At 41.1% G+C, this 13,069-nt stretch overlaps 1 long non-coding RNA gene across 1 annotated transcript in view; it reads right to left on the reverse strand.

The window, feature by feature from the left end:
• Positions 1-12,849, reverse strand: part of LOC125485945 — a 20,225-nt gene extending 7,376 nt beyond the window's left edge. Inside the window, exon 1 of the long non-coding RNA XR_007264658.1 lies at positions 12,512-12,849. This is a non-coding gene — a long non-coding RNA (uncharacterized LOC125485945). The remainder of the gene's footprint in view (positions 1-12,511) is intronic.
• Between the last annotated feature and the right edge of the window lie 220 nt (positions 12,850-13,069).

Here is a 13,069-nt window from a genome sequence, read left to right on the forward strand (position 1 = left end):
GCTTGGCCTGCTGTGTTCATCCAGCTCTACACCTTATATATGGCAAAGTTTGAGGTTGAGTAAGGGAGCACTCTATTAAATATTGAAGAGAAAGAGTCGATAGAAGGAATACAAAAAGGATGGAGTTCAGCAGGAGTGGTGCTTTAGCGAAAACAGGATCATGGAGTTCAGACATAGTGTACTCTCTAGGGACGCTCCTAGCAGCCAAGACGCTTAAAAGTGATCAATCATAGCTTTTTAATGAGACAGGGATGCTAATGTTACGATTATTGTCTTATTTTCTGCTGGACTGTTCAGTGTGATTTCAGTCACAGGTTTTTGTAACTTGATTAATTTGAGCCGTGTAGCTCAAAGATGCTGAGGAAGAATTGGGTTGCATGTTGGAACATGTTGTGTATATCTTGCTTCACGCTGGTCATTAAAATCTTTGGCACATTCTTCAATAATTTCTTTCCTTGGTAACTCTATGAATTGTACTGTTGTTCTCGTAGAGGCAGAGGTATGGAGCTCTAGGGAACGATAGATGGTGTTGAAATGTTCAGATAATGCAATAAATCATGGGATGTTTTTTTATGAAAATCAGCTCTCATCCTCAGCAATTTGCATTTTTACTGAATTTGCTCACTTTCAACCAGGCAGTAAGATGCAGCTGCTGTTCATACTTCTTTGTCATTTATTCTGCTTTGAAGGCAGTCTAGGTATAGTCGCTGCATTTATAGGTTTGCTGGAATGACCAACATCTATAAAGATGTATTGAACAATTTTACCTCAGTTATTGGTAGGGACTTTCCTCTAGGTGGAGCATTTTTTTAAATATTGCAACATTTACTAAGCTTCTCAATATTGAGGGATAAATAGGGATGTAACATATTAAAAAATCAGTTACAATAGGGGATTGACAACAAAGCAAACAAAACAAAGCATACAAGGAAGGTGAGAGAAGTAATTGTTTTTCATGTAGGTTATAGGGAACCAAAAATGTGTTAAGGGCAGAGCTTATTTCCATAGAATCCCTACAGTGTGGAAACAGGCCCTTCAGCCCACAAGTCCACGCCAACCCTCAGAGCATCCCATCTAGACCTATCCCATCTAATCTACACATCCCTGAACACTATGGGCAACTTAGCATGGCCAATCCACCTAGCCTGCACATCTTTGTACTGTGGGAGGAAACCCACACAGGTACGGGGAGAACATGCAAACTCCACACAGACAGTTGCCCGAGGGTGGGATCGAACCAGGTCGTTGACACTGTGAGGCAGCAGTGCTAAGACTGAGCCACCGTGCCACATTTCCTTGTGCTCTTGAAACAGAGACAAAGGAATATATACTGAGCTATGGTGGAAGACTTGTGAGAAAGTATGAATTTTAAGGAGGTTTTAAACTGTAGAGGAATAAGTGAATAGAGATAAGGAGTTCCAGAGTTGGACCAAGGCTCTGCCACCAATAATAACACAAGGTGGGTTAGCATGCAAAGGAAGGCTGAGTTAAGGGTTCAAAGGGCATTAATCATTTTAAAATACTGCTGGAGTTGAAGGGATAGGGGGAAGTGATATTGTGGCAGTATTTGAAGATGGGGACATATATTTTATATTCAATATTTTTGTGAAATAGAGAACCAGTAAGATGGGCAAGCAGGGCATTGTCATAATAGATTAGGAGTAGTTGAATTATGGATAACTTAAATCTTGCTCTAAGTAGAGACATGTTGTTCAATCTTTTCCTCATCAGAACAACTGCAAGAATATCAAATCTTAAACAGTTAAAACAATTTTATACTCCAGATGAAAAGGGTACTGATTGGTTGATACATTGACTTTTGATGTGGCTGAGGTGTTGCCATGGAGAGAGCAATGGAAAGCTACAGGTTCCCTAAGGTTCTGGGTAATACAAAAAGTCAGAAGGATTGGACATATTCCTTTTATTTTCAGAATAGTATAAATGTTTAAAATTTTGCATTTTCACATTTGTCCTAATGAGTGCAAAATGAAAATCTTCAGTGTCATGTCTATCCAACAAGAGGGAAAAACATACTTGACCTCATCCTTACCAATCTGCCAGCTGCATCTGTCCATGATGGTATCGGTAAGAGCGACCATTCCACAGTCCTTGTGGAGATGAATTCCCACCTTCACATTGAGAACAACTTCCATTGTGTTGTGTGGCACTATCACCGTGCTAAATGGGACACAATTCGCACAGATCTGGCAACTCAAGACTGGGCATCCATGAGGCGCTGTGGGCCATCAACAGCAGCAGAATTGTACTCCAGCACAATCTGTAACCTCATGGCCCGGCATATCCCCCACTCAACCATTACCATCAAGCCAGGGGATCAACCCTGGTTCAATGGAGAGTGCAGGAGGGCATGCCAGGAGCAGTACCAGGCATACCTGAAAATGAGGTGTCAACCTGGTGAAGCTACAAACAGGACTACTTGTACGCCAAACAGCATAAGCAGTAAGTGATAGACAGAGCTAAATGATCCCAAAACCAATAGATCACATCTAAGCTCTGCAGTCCTGCCACATCCAGTCGTGAATGGTGGTGGACAATTAAACAACTCACTGGAGGAGGAGGCTCCACAAATATCCCCATCCTCAATGATGGAAGAGCCCAGCACACCAGTGCAAAAGATAAAGCTGAAGTATTCGCAGCAATCTTCAGCCAGAAGTGCTGAGTGGATGATCCCCAGCAGACAGATCCCAGTCTTCAGCCAATTCGATTCATTCCACGTGATATCAAGAAATGGTTGGAGACACTGGATTCTGCAAAGGCTATGGACCCTGATAACATTCTGGCAATAGTACTGAAGACTTGTGCTCCAGAACTTGCCGCTCTCCTAGCCAAGCTGTTCCTGTACAGTTACAACATAGGTACCTACCCGACAATGTGGAAAATTGCCCAAGTATGTCCTGTACACAAAAAGCAGGACAAATCCAACCCGGCCAATTACCGCCCCATCAGTCTCCTCTCGATCATCAGGAAAGTGATAGAAGATATCATCAACAGTGCTATCAAGCAGCAGCTGCTCAGAAATAACCTGCTCAGTGACGCCCAGTTTGAGTTCCGCCAGGGTCACTCAGCTCCTGATCTCATTACAGCCTTCAAACATGGACAAAAGAGGTGACTTCCAGAGGTGAGGTGAGAGTGACAGCCCTTGACATCAAGGCTGCATTCGACAGAGTGTGACATTAAGGAGCCCTGGCAAAACTGGAATCAATGGGTATCAGGGGGTAAACACTCCGGTGTTTCGAGTCATACCTGACACATAGGAAGATGGTCGTGGTTGTGGGAGGTCAATCATCTCAGCTCCAGGACATCTCTGCAGGAGTTCCTCAGGGTAGTGTCCTAGGTCCAACCATCTTCAGCTGCTTCATCAATGACCTTCCCTCCATCATAAGGTCAGAATTGGGGATGTTCGCCAATGATTGCATAATGTTCAGCACTATTGTGACTCCTCACATAGTGAAGCAGTCCATGTTCACATGCAACAAGATCTGGACAATATCCAGGCTTGGGTGACAAGTGGCAAGTGACATTCGCACCACACAAATGCCAGGCTATGATCATCACCAATAAGAGACAATCTAACCACTGCCCCTTGACATTCAATGGTGTTACCATCACTGAATCCCCCACTGTCAACATCCTGGAGGTTACCATTGACCAGAAACTCAACTGGACTCACCACATTAACAGAGTGGCTACAAGAGCAGGCCAGAAGCTGGGAATACTGAGTAACTCACCTCCTGACTTTTCAAAGCCTGTCCACCATCTACAAGGCACAAGTCAGGAGTGTGATGGAGTACTCCCCACTTGCCTGGATGAGTGCAGCCCCAACAACACTCAAGAAGCTTGACACCATCCAGGACAAAGCAGCCCGCTTAATTGGCATTACATCTACAAGCATTCACTCCCTCCGCCACCGACGCTCAGTAGCAGCAGTGTGTACTATCTCCAAGATGCACTGCAGAAATTCACCAAAAATCCTCAGACAGCACCTTCCAAACCCACGACCACTTCCACCTAGAAGGACAAGGGAGCAGAGATATGGGAACAAGTTCCCCTCCAAGTCACTCACCATCCTGACTTGGTAATATATCGCTGTTCCTTCACTGTCGTTGGGTCAGAATTCTGCAATTCCCTCCCTAATAGCATTGTGGGTCAACCCACAGCAGGAAGACTGCAGCTGTTCAAGAAGGCAGCTCACCACCACTTTCTCAAGGGCAACAAGGGATGGGCAAGAAATGCTGGCCAGCCAGCGACACCCACATCCCACAAATGAATTTTAAAAAAAAATCTTTTCTGCAATATTGACATTGGAATAAATTGAATTTTGTGGCGAATCGGAGATTAGCCAGGAGGACATTGTAGAACTTGAGTCCAATGGCTATAAAAGGTAGAAAAAACAGTTTTAGCAGAGTGGATCAAATACAGGGATGAACGTGTTGATAGTTTTGCAGAAAACGAGTATGTTTTCTTGAGATGGGTAGGATGTGAGATCCAAGGCCCATCCATATAGGAGATAACAAGGTGTAGAGCTGGATGAACACAGCAGGCCAAGCAGCATCAGAGGAGCAGGAAGGCTGACGTTTCGGGCCTAGACCCTTCTTCAGAAAATTTTGGAATTCAGAAGATTGAGGGGGGATCTTATAGAAACATATAAAATTATGAAGGGAATAGATAAGATAGAAGTAGAGAGGATGTTTCCACTGGCAGGTGAAGCTAGGACAAGAGGGCATAGCCTCAAGATTAGAGGGAGCAGATTTAGGACTGAATTGAGAAGGAATTTCTTCACCCAGAGGGTTGTTAATCTATGGAATTCCTTGTCCAGTGAAGTAGTTGACGCTACTTCAGTAAACGTTTTTTAAAAAAAGTAGATTTTTTTTTAACAATAAAGGAATTAAGGGATACGGTGAGAATGCGGGTAAGTGGATCCGAGTCCACGAAAGGATCAGCCATGATCTTATTGAATGGCGGAGCAGGTTCGAAGGGCCAGACGGCCTACTCCTGCTCCTAGTTCTTATGTTCTTATGTTCTTGATGGAGGACTTTATAACTCATCCAAGACTTGACCAGAGACTAGCATTCTGGTCATGGAGCCAAAGGATATAATGGGGAAGGATAGCTGCATGTCATGAAGAGAGACATAGTATAGATTCTATACTTGTAGATGGAGCACTGATAGGCAACAAGTGATTTTAGAAAAAAGAGAGGGTTTAATGATAGATTTGTGATAGGAGCAGAGTTAGCTATTCAAGGGCAGGAAGAGAACCTGTTATTTGCAGTTGTCTGGTTGTATCTGGATGGATAGATTTATAACAACAGAAACGCAGTTCCTTAGATTTAGACAATAAAGTGTTCCAGAAGAAGAATGATGAAGCTGAGTTTTGAAAAAGGTAGTCATCTTGTCTAGCTGGTGTGAACTTTAAAAGTGTTTTCTGGACATGTTTCTGACTGTGGATAATATGACTGTATATAAAAGATAGATTGAATCTTGGGTGATGAAGTTCACCATCGTCATATTCCCCTGGACGTTGTTTTGATAGTCTTCAGAAGTCGGGGAGAAATGTCCTTGGTGAATTCAAGTGAGAAAAGGTCAAAGGTTTTTTTAATTTTCTTTTCTTCAGAGGATTGCGGTTGTTGGGGAGATGAGTTGATGAGCGTTATTAGCAACTGAGGATCACGATGCTCAGTTCCACAACATCTATGGGCCAGGATGGATTAGCCAATATATTCCTGTCTGTTATTTTTGTACAACTATATAATGTTTTATTGATAATGTTGTTGTTTCACTCTGCAAAGTCCATGCCATAAGTGTTCCGACTTGCCTCCCTCCTCATTGTTTTTAGCTTCAGCATAACGCAGTCTCCTTTTCATGTCTACAGATACCGAAAGTTTAGCTTTCCCTTAGCCTGAATCACAGCCTTTTAATTGCTGACTATTTGATACATCATGTGTTCTTGTTGCATGACTGAGAAAGCTGTAGTTTGCTTATCACATAAATAAGAACTGACATCTAACACTGGTATCAGAATGATGTAACTGAAGCTGGTAGTTCTCATACCAGCTCTAGTGTCAGATATTTCACAAAAACTTCCAGTGGTTTCATCAGTACTATTAACTTCTGTTAATCTAATGGATACCCAGTTGTATTTGCAATTTTAGTAATAATACAAGTTGATGTCCAAATTTCTCAAATGCTTACTTTTCAAACATCATTCTTTGCCATTCAGGATCATCAGTCAATCTCAATCATATGTGTTCACTATTCTTCTAAAATGACACCAGGTTAGAGTCCAACAGGTTTATTTGAAAACGTAAGCTTTCGGAGACTTGCTCCTTCTTCAGGTGTTAGTGAGAGAGGTAGAATAAGACACAGAGTTCTGTCTGATTGCACCTCGCTCACTAACACCTGAAGAAGGAGCAAGGCTCTGAAAGCTTCTGTTTTCAAATAAACCTGTTGGACTATAACCTGGTGTCATGTGATTTCTGACCTTGCCCACCCCTGGCACCTCCACATTGATTACTGCTCCTTATTTGAGAAGGCACAATCTGTAACACGACGTACACAATTCTTTTCTTCAAACAGGAGGAGGGAGGCCATCATGCATATCCAATGAGTGGTTTACTCTCGTCTGGAAGAGTAATGAGTCTCGGACACAGCTGTCACACATTGTCCCCTAGATCATCACTGGGATGAACAAGTTTGATGTCCCAAGCCAGCAATGGTGATAAATCAGTATCATTCCGTAGCTGTCCAGCAGGAGGATCTATCTGAATAGGATCAACTGAGTGACACTGTTTAATACTTCAGTCAACCTGAAAGACTGAAGTCACTGAACTGGAGCCTCAGTCAAATAATTCACTCAGCTGGTACGAGGAGACTGGAGTGACAGGCAGCCATGGGACTGAAATCAATAGCAGTCTAATTGGGAGGGAAGTCCTTGACCTTTGAGTTACTGAGCTAAGTGAGAAATAAAAGGAAACAGAAGAATGGAAGAATAATGAGGCATATTTGATTTGACATTTTTAGACATCTGCATTTTTTGTACCTTCTGTCCTTTCAATCCTGGAACAGTAACAATCCTTTAAGATCCGGCAAAAATTATTAGATCAGAAGATGTTGTAAGATCTGTCTCAGCACCTGCCCTTGTTTCACTCGCTAGCTGACATGGTTGGTTATGGTATATTTCTGAGACGTATCCCATACATACAACTCTGTGTATATTTTAAAACTAAAACAGTTGAGCCAAGTAAAAGTGGAAATAAACAGCATGGAAGTTAAATTTCACTTGGAATATAAGGATAATAAATGCACAATGGAAGTGAGATCTTGAATGAAATTCAAGTGAGAACACATCAGGTTTAATTTATCAGGCTCTGCTAGTCTATATACTGTATGAGTTGCTGTAAGCTAAGTAATATCTGAATAAAACTGAAGAATTATTCTTAGTAAGAGTTAAAGTTTGGTACACCATTTTTTCTGAGGAATGACTCACTCTAATAGATACTGTTTGGCATTTATAACAATGTGGTATCGTTATAGTCCAACTCTTGAATAGTGAATTAATTTTGTTCCAATTATAGCAGTGTGTGAAAATATTGACCTGACACCCAGAAAGATGCTTTTCTAAAAATGGATTTAACAACGTGAAAGCTATTATCCTCATGTAATAACATAAAACTGTTGCTTTACACTGTTAACTTACAATATAAATCCATTTTGTCAATGAAGTGGCTAGATCACACCAAAGTTACATTATAAGAGAAAGTGAAGTCTGTGACAGTTGAAAACAATTATGAAGTTTTTGTCAAATTGGAAAAAACATTTGAGAGACAAAAAAAGTGATAAAGAAGAAAATGAGACAAATTTTAAAAGCCAAAAAGAAGGAGCAAAGTGTAAAAAGGGAGCTCATGTGAATGAGACAGGATATACTGATAAGAAGGAAACATAGACAAAATAGTTAGACACATAGGAACAGAAAAATTTGACTAACTAGAGATGGATAGGTTTCATTACTGATAGCAGTAACCCAAGTACTTAAAAAGGTCTCCTAATCCAAGAATTTTTAAAAAATATCTTCCTCCTCTTAAATGGTCTGTTATATGATCAGTCAACCAGCACTATAAACAACAAAGCAACAGTTTTATGTTATTACATGAGGATAATAGCTTTCACGTTGTTAAATCCATTTTTAGAAAAGCATCTTTCTGGGTGTCAGGTCAATATTTTCACACACTGCTATAATTGGAACAAAATTAATTCACTATTCAAGAGTTGGACTATAACGATACCACATTGTTATAAATGCCAAACAGTATCTATTAGAGTGAGTCATTCCCCAGAAAAAATGGTGTACCAAACTTTAACTCTTACTAAGAATAATTCTCAAGATGCTTTGGAGAAGGTTTTCAAACAAATTGGATATTTTAGCTATCAGGAAACAGAATGCAGGCTGATGTTGTTGTACCTTGGGGCAGAAGAGGTGAAAGAGTGACAGTGACAAGTGGAGTCGTAGGGATCAGTGCTGGGGCCATAATTATTTATAACATATATCAATGACTTTAATGAGAAAAGTGAATATACTATAGCCAAGTTTGTGGATGACCTAAAAATAGGTGGGAAGACAATTGGTGAGGATGATTCAAAGAGTCTGCAGAAAGATATAGCCAGGTAAAGTGAAAGGGTAAAATCTTGTCAGACATAATATAATGTAGGAAAATGTGAAGTGATGCACTTTGCCAGAAAGGATAGAGGTGTTGAATATTACTTAAGTGGAGAAAGACTACAGAAAGCTGCAGAACAGAGGGATTTTTATACATAAATCACAGAAAGTTAGCATACAGGTTCAACAAATAATAGAGAAGGTAAATGGAATGGTTTTATTTCAAAGGGAATGGAGTATAAGAATAAAGAGATCTTGCTAAATCTACAAAAGACACTAGTTAAATCACAGCTGGAATACTGTGAACTGTTTTGGGTGCCTTATCTAAGGAAAGATATACTGGTATTAGGGACAGACCACAGAATATTCATGAGACTGATCCCAAGTACAGAGGGACTATCTTATGAGGAGAGGGCCTGTACTCATTGGAGTTTAGAAGAATGAGTGGCAACCTTATTGAAACATATAAAATTCTTAGGAGACCTGAGAGGGTAGATGCAGAAAGGTTGGTTCCTCTTGTTAGAGAGTACAAGATCAGAAGGCACAATATCAGAATAAGGGGTTGTCCATTTAAGACAGAGATGAGAAGGAATTTCTTCTTTCAGAGAATAGTGTATCCGGAGAGTTCTTTACTGCAGAAAGCTATCGAGGCTGGGTCATTAAATATATTCAAGGTTGTGGTATATTTTTAATCAGTAAAGGAATCAACAGTTCTGGGGAAAAGGTAGAAAAGTTGAGTTGCATATGATCATCTCAGCTGTGATCTCATTGAATGGTGGAACAGACTTAATGGGCTGAATAGCCTACTATTGCTCCTATATCTTATGGTCTTATGATTTAATTATAAAATGAAGAGGGGCCTGGATAGACTAGATGGGGATGATAATAGTTGAAGAGTAAAAAAATTCAGGGGAAATAGATTTAAATTATTTGTTGGAGGATTATAGGGGAGATAAGGAAATGATTTTGACCTTTTTAAGAAAAATGTATAACTCTACAGAGATGAGTGATGTAGCATAGTAAAAACAATGGCCAATGAGTTAATCAGGCCAAAGAAATTAGAGTATGAGAGAAAGCTAGCTAGAAAAAAAACAAAGAGCAAGAGTTTCTACAATTATTTGTCAAGTAAAAACAAAGTAAAGTGAATATTTTCTACAGAGTCAGAATGGGGAGTTAATTGTAGAAAATTAGGGAATAATGGATGAAATGAACAAATGTTTCATCACTATTGTCACTGTAGAGGACACAAAAACATTTCAGTAATAGCTGTAAATCAAGCATTGGTGGAAGGGAGAGGTATTTAGTGAAATTCCAATCACTAGGAAAAGTTGTACCAAGCAAACTATTGAGCTTTAGAATGACAAGACTCTTGTTCCAAATGTAGGTTCTTAACAGATGTGGCTAATGAGTTAACAGTCTAACATTTTCCAAAATTACCTCGAATTTGGTTGAGTTCCATCTGACTGAGAAGTGGTTATTCAAAAACGGAGGAAGTCAGAAAGCATCAAACTATAGGTCAGTTAGCTTGACTTCTGCCATGGACTGGTGTTAGCATCGATCATTTAAAGATTTTCTTGCTGTTCACTTAGTATAATCTGCAGAAAGGCTGCCAACATCATCAAAGACCCATTGCATCCTGGTAATGATTTCTTACAACCTCCTCTGTCAGGCAGAAGATACAGGAGCCTGAACACACACACAAACAGGTTCAGGAACAGCTTCTTCCCAGCCGTTATCAGACTGATGAATGGACTCCCTATCCTGAGATAATGCTGATCTTGCTAACATTGATCTCACCTAGCGCACACCCTGTGCAATGTAACCTGTATGCCTCTGTCTAAGTCTTTTTGATCTGTACATCCTTTGCTTACTATGATCTGCCCGTACCACTCGTAAACAAAGCTTTTCACTGTACTTCGGTACACACGACAATCAATCAATCAATCACCTAGTGTCATGTGACTTCAGACTTTGTCTGCCCCAGTCCAACACTGGCATCTTCACATGGTAACCAATTTAGGGGAGATCTTTGAAAAAGCAATCCATGTTGTAAATAAAATGCGTCTGTGCTGGACTTGGATTTCCATAAGACATTATATAAGGTACCACATGAAAGGCTACTGTAGAAAATAAAAGCTCTCTGTACAGGGGTTAATGTATTAGTATATGGCTGGCAGAAAACAGAGTATGCTTAAAGAGTCTTTGCCTGGTTGACTGTTTGTGACAAGTGGAAGCCTGCAGGGGTCTGTGCTGCACTTATAGCTTTTGATAAATTAAATCAATAACTTAGACGTGCGGACCAAAGACATGGTGTATAAACTTGCAGATGACACAAAGATATATAGGAAAGTACGTTGTGAAGAAGACATAAAGAATTTGCAGAAAAATATTAGCTTATTGAGTTAGTGTGCAAAAATCTGACAGGTGTAGTAACGTGTGGAAAAATGTGATGATTATTTTTAAAATTGAGAGTGGCTGTGGAAATCCAAAGTGTAGAGGGATCTAGGTGTTCTAACGTCTAAGTCACAAAAGGTTAGCATGCAGGTACAACATGCAATCAGGAAGCCTAATGAGAAGCTATCCTTTATTATAAAAGGAATTGTTAATAAAAAAATAAGAATGAAACCAAAACACTGCAAATGCTGGAAATCTGAAATTATCACAGAGAATGCTGATGAAACTCAGCAGATCTGGTAGCATCTGTGGAGAGAGAAACAGAGTTAACATTTTGAGTCTGTATATCTCTTTGTCTTTAAGTTCTGAAGAAGTTACACTGGACTTGAAACATTAACTCTATTTCTCATTCTCCACAGATGCTGTCAGGCCTATTGAGCTTCTCTAGTATTCTCTGTAACAATGATGTGCATTAGTTGTACAGGATGTTGGCAAATTCAAAATTCAAATACTGTGTGCAGTTTTGGTCTCTTTACTTAAGGAGGGACATAAGTGCATCGGAGGCAGTTCAGAGGAGATTTACTAGATTGATAACTGGAATGAATAGCTTGTCTAATGAAGTTGAAGAGGCTGGGCATGTTTGCAGTGAAGTCTGGAAGAGTGAGATGTGACTTGGTTTAAGTGTATAACAGCCCGAATAGTCTTCATAAAGTGGGCATGGAAAGGATCTTTCCTCTTATGGGTGATCCCAGAACCTGGGAGCACTGAGTTCTGAGGAAAGGTCACTGGACCCGAAACATTAACTCTGATGTTTTTCTTCACAGATGCTGCCAGACCTGCTGAACTTCTCCAGCAACGGCTGTTTTTGTAGCATTATTTTCAAATTACAGGTTGCCCTTTTAGGGCAGAATTGAGGGCAGTATTTTCTTCTCCGAAGTTTTTGTGACTTTGGAATTTCCTGCCTCAGAAGGTGGTGGAATAGGCTCATTGAATGTTTTTATGGCTGAATTATTTAACTCGTGTTAAGCAGGGCTCGCAGGGATAGTTGTGAATGTGAATGTTGAAACACAAACAGATGAGCCATGATCTTATCGAATGGAGAAGGCGGCTGAGGGACTAAATTACCTACTTCTCCTATTTTATATGTTTGCTGGACCCAGAGGGCGAGACGGTCTCAAAATGTGGACCTGCCTTCGATGCTCCATGCTCATAACACCTTCAATACCTCCGTAAACAATTCCCTTTCCGGATTCTCCCGCTCAACCCTCTCTGCAATGCACCAGCACCTCCACTCCCTCTCCTCATCACTCCCCCAGCTCAAGGCCTCCCTTTCTCAAACTTGCGGAGGGCCTCTACTCTTCTATATTCAACGCAGAATCCACACGCTCAACAAACGGCGTTTCTGCTTCATATTAGACATTGAAATCATAAGTTTGCAAGACTCACCTCTACTCTTCTCCAGTCGGATAACGCACCCACCATTCACAATCCGTGCCCTGTTTCCGACCACCTCCACGCCCCACACGCTGCCACCATTACACATGTGCAAACCTCATCCTGCATTGGGCCTCTCCAGACTGATGCCACTTCCGGTTCGGACACTGATTCCGGTTCTAGCCTGGCACCCGAGCCTCCGTGACCATCGACGTGGATCTACAGGAATTTATCTTCAACTTTCGTCTCTGTTCCGGATGACTCAACAAACCTTCCCCTGGATTTCGCCGACGAAAGGGCTGGGACCTGTCTCAACTTCTACCTCCACTCCGGACTCCGCCCACTTTCCAACCAACACATGGACCCCTATCCCCAGGGTCACTCCTGGGTCCTACTGCCTACCTGCAGCTCGATGGCACACCCCCACCCCCATCCAATCATCCGTCACACTCCTCAGAATGCTACCCTCCCATTCTTCTTTCCCTCCCACAATTACTCCCCCACCACACACCGCACCCAACCCTCACCCATCACATGCTATCACTCTTGCCCCCACCCTCCTTCAGCCTC

The sequence above is a fragment of the Rhincodon typus genome, chromosome 24 (assembly GCF_021869965.1).
Source record: "Rhincodon typus isolate 14 chromosome 24, sRhiTyp1.1, whole genome shotgun sequence".
Lineage (NCBI taxonomy): Eukaryota > Metazoa > Chordata > Chondrichthyes > Orectolobiformes > Rhincodontidae > Rhincodon > Rhincodon typus.